Source organism: Solea senegalensis, linkage group LG11 (assembly GCF_019176455.1).
Source record: "Solea senegalensis isolate Sse05_10M linkage group LG11, IFAPA_SoseM_1, whole genome shotgun sequence".
Classification (NCBI taxonomy): Eukaryota; Metazoa; Chordata; class Actinopteri; order Pleuronectiformes; family Soleidae; genus Solea; species Solea senegalensis.
Window position 1 is genome coordinate 16,239,648 of NC_058031.1, and position 9,289 is coordinate 16,248,936.

General features: G+C 40.8%; 1 protein-coding gene across 1 annotated transcript in view; it reads left to right on the top strand.

Annotated features, from left to right (window-relative positions):
* The window catches only part of ajap1 (adherens junctions associated protein 1), a 45,549-nt gene extending 40,284 nt beyond the window's left edge, over positions 1-5,265 (top strand). The window contains exon 6 of the mRNA XM_044039316.1: positions 62-5,265. The gene's annotated coding sequence lies outside the window, so the exon portion shown is untranslated. The remainder of the gene's footprint in view (positions 1-61) is intronic.
* The last annotated feature ends 4,024 nt before the right edge of the window (positions 5,266-9,289 follow it).

Sequence of the window (9,289 nt, forward strand, 5' to 3'; positions counted from 1 at the left end):
TGTTTCCTTTTGAGCCGACATTGAGGGATAATTATGATTTTTGTTCTCTGCATCTCCACAGGATCCAACTGGAAACAAGAGACACACAAGAAACAGCTTCTTTTGTTAAGTAGTGTAATCTCTCTTTGGACACAGGTGAAGATATTTATTTTTCTAAAGCTGACGAGCAGAGCAGCCACACCGCTGCCAATCCATATTTCCAGGAACATACAGTCACTTAGATATAGGTTACATGTAGGAATATTTACAGGATGTGTGGGGCAAGACTGTGGTTATCACAGATGTCTCGAGGAAAAAAAATAAAAACACGGGACATTTGGAAAAGGAACCTAGGGAACTGCTGTGGGTGGAAGATGAACTGTATTCATGAACAATGTGCCAATAATGCCACTATGTGCCACAACCTGGATAGAAAGACATTTCAACAACAATTGATGGACTTAACAAAGAGCGTATATTAACCCTGTATTGATTCCAGTTGCATTTTTTTTTTGTTTTTTTTAAAGAAAGTTTAAAGTTAACAAAAAAATGCTACAAAATGTATTTGAACATGTTTTCAAATAGTTTAAGAAATGTGTTGCAAAAGAGTCTTAAAGGTATTTATAAAGATATTGTTGGAAAGAAGAGGGTAAATGAGAAGGAGGAGGAAAAAAGAAAAGAAAAGCAACGGTATATGCTTTACTGAACAGTTGATTTTAAATAATCGTTTCTACAGGTCTCATTTTAGGAACAAATTGCTACGTCTATTTTTTTACACAGTATAGTCTGCCGCAGCCCAAACAGTCGAGGTCCAGAGCACTTGGAACTCAACACAGTTAATAAATTCTCTTTCCACCCCCCACGCCCAGATTATAACAAAGAAATCCATCTGAAAACACCTGTGCCAATCCAATGCCTGCTTCCACTGCTCATTGTGTACGGTTAGAACCTGACCACAGTTCATAGAAAGACATACAAAAGGTTTCTGTGATGCAGGCTCACAGCTTCACTGAATCCCGATACAGCAAATCCATGTACTGACTGCACAACAGACTGCATGGAGCTGGGCAGGACATTCACACTGCCTCAGGTCTGTCTAGCTCCTTTGCACCCAAATCTATTGGTTATAGCCACAGCAGCTGTTTGGGATGAATCCTAATGACTTTTTATGATTCATATCTGAGCTGCAAGACTAAAAGAGTGGAATAGATTCAATTTGCGCTTCACATTCATGTGATAATTTGCATGAATAGGAAAGAGATTGAAAAAACTAATCCCTCCGCAGACAGTACATTAATATCCCTTCCCGACTCCCACATTGGTTCAGTTTTGACAAATTATTTTTGAAACATTAAAGTCGGATTTATAGTTACAAAGTCAAGAAGGACATGACCCAATTTATCAAAGACGGTACGTAAAATGATCTCCGAGCTTTTCAACTGATATCAAAAAGGGAAGCTTCTGCAGAAGGTGCTGCAGGAAGGACAGCCCATCAGGATTTAAAATGATCCACATCCACGTTGTGTGTTTGAAATACAGGATGTAAGCAGGAGCGAATTCCCTCCCTGAGTGTGTGGTGAACGGTGAGTTGACTCTCTTCAGAGTCAGATCCACGCGATACTTGACAACAATACCAGAATATCAGAAGCATATCAGACTTTCAGCTATCACAGCCAGTGCACAAATAAATTATTTGTGCCGAAAGAAGCGGAGCAGAGGTACAAAGCATACCTGTGAGAAAGTTTAATTTAGTTCTTTCGGAAAACTGAAAACACTCCATCGGTACATTGTGGAAGCAAGGGGATTAAGATGCGCCAGTCAGCTGCTGCCAAATTGGTTTAAACTATCTCTTAAGTCAAGGTGAGTGGACTCTGTGGTCAAGAAGGACAGTTAAGCTCTGCTGAGAGTTTTCTAGCACCACTAATTTTATCAACTTCAATCTCTAAAAGAGGGATTACCCATGTGCTATGAAGCTTTTGAGGAAGCCACTGCTCAATCTACCATTTCTTGTGCTGTGGGTTTGTACAAAGCACAAATACAATACTGTAATTGCAAATGTTTTTGGCTGCAGACAGCAATATGTACAGATTTGAAAAAGGTGGGTTTTATTACGTGTCGACGCGGATCTCCAGGAAATAGATTAGTTAGGTCTTATGGGCTTGTCTCTCGCTTCCTGAGAAGAACATGTGAGATCACCATCCACACAGTAAATGTGAGCCATTCAGGAGGTGCCACGATGGCCCGCGATAAACACTGTGGTGCAAAACTCCGGCTTTTGCCCATTCTCAACATGAAAACCGCTCCCATGAATGACCCATACCAGTTCAGCCTCACGCGCGTGTCAGGCGACAGAGTTGCTTCTTTGACATAACTTATATTTTTTTGAATGGAGTGTTATCTCACTAGTCAGAGGGTTACAAAAAAAACTTACTGTATATTATACACGTGTAAATGTATTTTATATATATATTTGCTTCTATTTGTGTACAGGCGTGTTCTATTTTTCGAGACCTGTCCCATTTTTGGGAAGGTTCTAAGCTAGGTCGGGGACAATGTCTTTGTTTACATGTGCAACTACGGTATTTCTTTCAAAACACAAAACTAACCTTGTGCCAAGCTTCCTACCTGCACTTTCAAGCAGTTCTTGTATTATATATTTAGCTAACCAGTATAATACTACAGTAGACACTGCAATAGAGACTGGATTGTGATTTTTCAGGTGGTCTGTGTGAGAGGAACAGCGGCGAATGGTTCAAAATGGTGTCTTGAGCAAACCGCGGGCTCTGCTGTATCTGTGGTTGCCTGGGAAACCAATGACTCGCTGTTCTTGAACATCATTTCTACATCAACTCTAATATAATATCACGTGAATATTACAAAGTGGGAATCCAGCAGCTGCCAAGAAAAATGACAAAACTTGATCCACACCGCGCTGTGTTCATTTGTCATATTTCTCATATTTGATACAACCGCCCCAGACAATGTATGACATTTGACATACTTTACTGTAATGACTGTGAAGACTAATGTTACCATTTATAAGCATCTAATATAACCAGGACAAGACGTCTACAGACAGACACATGAAAGGAGAGCGTGTGTGAAGTTCCCCTTTTATTTACATTTCCCATCGTAAAGCGACTGCTGAATTGACCTATTTTCAAAACACAGTGACGTGGGAAGCCATTGACTTATTTTCATCGTAGGCCTTTAACGGATCATTTTGGTTTATTTCAACTTGGCGTTATTTTTAGACATGCTATCAGCAGTAGGCCAGATGCTGAACTATCTGTTTCTTTGTGGCTGTAATTGCATGAGCTGAGCCCGTGCCTGTCATGCTTACACGCTAAACTGAGGCGACAAACACGGTAATCAGGACATCAGTGTATTGGAATTGCACGCGCACGCAGCACAGACACGGTGGAGTCAGAGGCTCGTGGCTAAAATGAAGTCTGACAGGGTGAAACACAAGCGCACAGCTGTGCACAAACACACACGTGTGGTGAGTCTAACTTGATCCTTCCAGTGTGTAAACTGGATGGATGGATGTGTATAACAGAGACTAAGTGTAATGATTTTACTGTTTACCCTCATTTTCTCAGCTCATTATTCTTGCCTTGTCAGACTTCCTTGTAGTGATGTTGCCCAGTTCCAAGCTTTCGGCAATTAACTTGTGTAGTGCACATTAATAACTAATGAAAGGAGAAGTATTGTGTTATAGTGTTAAAACAAGACCCAAGTTGCACTAAACCAGACTTATCCTTGAGCTTTAATAGTGTAGCCTGTGGGAGATCTGTTCCCACTTCAGTTCTCTATTGCACTCACATACTTTCTGTAGTGTTTATTCAAATAAGGTACTTGTGACTGTCATGTTGAGTAACACTGGGCAACAATAACTGTAAAATATAACATGAACCACCTGGGGTTTTGTATCAAACTGGTTATCATTGTGAGGGACTGAACTAAAGGAAACGTTGAATTTAATATTTTGTGGGTGAAAAAGATTGCAAGGATTTTACGTCATTCAGCCTTATTTGCATTGTTAAACGTTTCTCATTAAGGCGGACATGCCTTTGGCTGGCAGCTGCCAATTCACCTTTCGTTCCTGATGGACATTTAGACTAAAGAACATCGTAACTTGCGGCTATGAGAAATATTTGGAGGCATCGGCGCATATCAGCCTTTTTACTTTTACCTCTGTCTAAAATCAAACTGACGTAAGGGAATGCCTTACTGCTTTCTTGCCTTTTCAGTTTATATTTCAGGATAGCTGGCAAGTGGGGTGTATCATGGCTCAGAGGGGGGGAAAATGATTCCACTTTGCTGGTCAGATTTGGTTCAGGAATTATTATTTGAGAGCAGCACAGGAGAGGGCAGGAGAGACCGGGAGAATCTTGTCGGAAAGTCTTCAAAAGACACCAAAGACTTGATATGCCTTTTTCACAAAGAATGAATCTTTTTTTTTTGCGTCTGCTGTTTCTGTCTCTTCTGCAGCCTATGAAACCTTCGCTCCCTTCAGCACAAACAAGCTATCAATCAGCAAGGCTTTTCCTGTCAAGATGAAGGATGATGCGCCGTGCACTCATTTGCAGGGACTGTGATTCCTGTTTACATGTCAGACATACAGAGTGGAACTTATCGACACATGTGTTGTTTGAATTAGACGCTTGCTGAACATCTCCAAGGCCAAGGTTTGTTTTTTTTCCATCTCATTGCAAGCATTCACATGCCAGGGGAGAGGAATCGGTGTTTTGACCTAGTTTAATCATGGCCTTTGGGTGCCTGATTAACCAGGAAAACACGTTTTACAGCTGGTACGTATATGGTAACACGGTGGGCACTTATGGTGGTGTTATTATATTAAAAGTCTATATCAGGTTGCTTAAATAGCAAGGAGAGACTCAGCAGGAAGAAAAATGATACAGTGTGACCAAGAAAAGTTCAACTCAGAGGAGAGGACAACGTTTATCTTCACAGACTGAGTTGTATCTTATATTTTGAATCTATTTGGATTCAAAAACTGTAGCTCCTCCACGTCATCACATACTGTGCGCTTAATGTATCTAAAGTGGAGGGCTCCGACTCTCCTCTTGGGTCATGTTTTTACTTTTCTATTCACAAGAGTTAAGGTGCTGTCACTGTCAGTGCTTACCGACACAGTCAAAAGACTTGAACAATGGAAAAACAAAACGTGGTTTGCAGCATTCCCCCATGATCCCCTCTGCGAGATGGACACTAGCCGCCTGACACCAATCTTCTGCAGTGACGTTTGATTTGCAAAAAGGGTACAAAGACAAATGAGTGACACATACATTTGGTGTAACAGAAAATATTTATCAGTGGGTTTTGTTTGACTAGAGACAATATCATGCACACATTTTTAATTTTAAGGGGGTGGGGAAGTGTTATTTCACATGTGAACACTGTTGTTAGTTGAAGCTGACTTACAATCACAATTCGTACCAACAATGAAGGAACCTGATTTGAGTTGCGTTGTCGCCATAAAAATGAAGAGTTTGTACTTTGTGACTCTTAAACTTTTTATATTTGTGTTAAATATATCAATGAGTACCTCTGTTATCTTTTGTAAGACCTATGACTATAGTATATACAAATACACACAGACACACACACACACACACACAGACACACACCACAAAAAGGACTCCAGTCTGTCTCTGTGACGGCTAAATGTTGTATAACTTTTATTTTGTGTCCTATGAACCACATTTCTTCCTTTTGTAGTTATTGGTAAACGTTTCGATTTCCAGGTGACTTTGATTTGGTTACTCTTGTACTACTAAGCTCTGTATTTGCAAGCACTGTAAATGCGATTCTCATTGGATTCGTCCTCTGTACATTTAGTACTCTGATGTTGCTATTAATAAAATGTAAAACAACATGGGCTTGTGCTACAGGGAGTTTGTTGGAGTGATGCTGGGGAAATGTGCAGCGACTGATCAGGGCAAACAGCACAAAATAAAAGATTTGAATATGCTATAAGCTCTGCACCTGTTTGTTTTAATTCACCCTAAAGTTATAATAGCTGCTATAATAATGATCGTGTTTAGTTTTATTTATGAATACTTTGCTGCTAACGTATAACTCCTGTTCTAAAAGGAGCACCATCATCTGTCAACATTTACTGATGTGATAATGGGTTCAAGGTGCTGTTCTACACCAACAATGTGAACCGTAACTACAAGAGGACTTTTTTTTTACGAAAACCTAATATCAGTATTGGAAAAATAATTTGAACGATGAAATGGTATGCCTCTTCTATTTCAGCCTCTGAATATTTTTACAGAATGAGCTGACTAATTAAAAAAAAGTAACTATCTTTAAAAATTCCTGTTCAGATTAATGAAAAAAGAAATCCTTAGACCAGTTTATCATAAGCATGTCAATAATCTGTTAGATTTGTCGACCATATTCGGAAATAGCATTATATTAATCAAAAAATGAATACGGGGAAAAGGCCACATCATGAAAGGTAGGGCACAGTTGTATAAAAGATCAACTGTATGTGTGCAAAAAAACACACATGAAAATAAACCATATGTGAATTGATTTCCCAAGGTAATTAATCTCCATATAGTTATTCAATAAATGTAATTATGGGAAACTGCCATGTTCTTTTTCTCTATACATGTGGCTCAGTAAGATAAAGCACAACATAAGTATTGCTCAGATTCTTCCAATTTGTATTTGTAATTGTGTCACATCATAATAAATTGGGGGGCTACTGACATTCGAACATCTGCCATTTAGAAAAATGTGAAGCACTTGAAATAATGCGTGTTTCTGTCACTGTTGCCTGTAATAACTGACAAAAACAAATCTGGCGCCATAGTCTGTCTGAGTAAAAAGCTCCAAAACGAGCAGTGACATCTTTGTAGAGAGCGCCAGTGCAATAACCATTTTTCTAGCTGATTAAGGTGTGAAATGTCTTCTCAGCCAGCTTTTCTTCCCATCCAGAGCAGTCAACCATTAATAATAGCATTGATTAAAGCTTTGAGAGCAAAACCCCACATAGTTTAGCAGTCTCTTCACAACAGTGTTCCAGGTCCATGAAGGGAAGTGGAGAGACCATGAAGGGAATGTGTTGAAAAATGCAAGGCCCTGTGGACTTTAATGTAAGAACTTGTAGAACAAACACAAACGTGTAGTTTGATGTTTAAATCAGGAAAGCTAGAGTTTGGGGTCATGTTCGTCTCCCGATGTTTCACAGCCACGCTAGACTTGTCAGGATGGGAGAACCTGGCAACGCTGTGGCCAGCATCACCATTCCCCTCCTTTAGCCTTCTTCTTTCCACCTCTGCCGACAAGCCAGCAAGCCTTTCGGTCTTTCTCGGTTTTGCGTTCTCTCTCAGGCAGTCTCTTGTTTTTGGTATCTTTGGGAAGTTCTGTTCTCCTTTTTGAGGAGTCGGCATGAGCAGAAAGAATCCTCCCCCTGTGCTCCATCAAGCTCGACTCCATCCACCGGCGGAGAGGCCTGCCAGGCTGCATTAACACGAGGACAGTTGGATCGGTCCACACTGACTGTGACAAGCCTGTAGCCCCCTTCACTCCTCATACATTAAACAAAATTATCCAGCCCTGCTCAGACTGCTCTGATCAATGAGCTGGACGGTACACGCTGCCAGGGAGATACTTTAGTACGGTGAGATTAATTCTTGCTGCAGACCTGCACCTTTCAAAGATTGTGCCTCCACCAACACTGATAGTGCAGTCAAACATGATTAGCTCTTTGGTTGTCCTGTGTGGAGTGGATCAGCTAAGACAAGAAATGGAAGCGCTAAGACTTACAAGCTATCCTTCCCAAAGTTGTGATTCTGATACAGTTGATTGATTGTGTCTATCCAGGTCTCAGAGTTGTGGAGAGCGGAAGTTGTTCCCCAGTTTCTTTCGGACCAAATTGGAAAGAGATAATTAAATGACAAAGCATAATCATAGCATTACCTGAGAGTGGCAGGCCAGGAGTCTCAGTTGTACTTTCATGGAAAGCAATAACAGGAGGATGACATCTGCCATCGTAGAAGTCTCACATCACATCCTGGCAAAAGCCCTTCTTTATCAGAGTATAAAAAATGTTTGTGCATCATGAAAAAGGAGCTGAGCCCTTGTGCAGGTAATGCATGTGTTTAGTCCCTGAGTGTCACAATATATTGAATGGCAATACATAATAAAGTGGAGTCGTTACTGGATGCAATAATGCTGGGTTCTAACTGGTGCTTTATCACTCGCAGAAATATAAGCCTTACAAAAATTGTTGAGTCTGAAAATGGGTGACAGTCAAACTTTATGTCTGTCACTTGGAGGAGCTGCAAGAAACCAAAGGGTGAGACAAACCAGAGAGAGAGGGAGAGAGTGTGAGAAATCGAGAGATAGCACAGCTTGAATCTTTCAGGACTTTCACTTTTTTGTTTAACAGTGTCTGCAGGAAATCATAAAGGAATGACTATTTAGATCCTCTCGCAACTGGAAGAAAGACTTCAACCTGAAGCGTGGAGTTGCCAGGGGTGATTTGTGGTGATGTCATGGAGCTAAAATAGCTCCTCATTAGCACCTCTGAAGCACATTGCATGATTAATCGTCACCAAAGATTTACAATCCAATTAGAGAGTGTCTGGGTTTGGAACAAATGATTCACCTTTGAGGGAGAGACATCAATGAACAGACCCAAAATGGCTCTTTTTTTTGGGGGGGGGGATTTTTGTGCCTCTGGCTGATTGATGCTGAAGTGGATGAGCGACTTCTCCAGAATGACGATGTTTTGTCAGCTCCACAGGCACATCACTCAGCATGCTGGGTGACTTGTCATGGAAACATGGCAAGTCTGTAGATGCACAGTTTATTCTTCACATCAAACACTTGGTTGCAGTGATTTTACATTACATGTTGTCAGCAGTGGGAAATTGGGTCTAAGTTTGAGCACACTGACGGGTGTGCGGGCACACATATGCCTGTGAAAGCATTTCCCTCGGAAAGACTAATTTAGGAGCAATCACTTCCCCGCTCTCCAGCCTAGCCTGGAGTTTTAATCCCCACATTTGCATGGCTAAACTTAGATCAGCCTCTGCACGTCCACACTGGATATCAAGTCCAGGAATATAAATGCTTGTTTTGACTACACATCGAAAATGTTGCTGAAACAGTCACAAGCTCACTTTCCTTGTCTCTGCTGTGGCCTTTTAAACATCACCTGCCTATGACACAATGGACCAGTATATGCCCAGCTGAAATGAAACAAGTTCAGGTATTTTCTTTTTATCCTCGTTGGGCCGGACTGTTCCAGAGAGTGATTCAA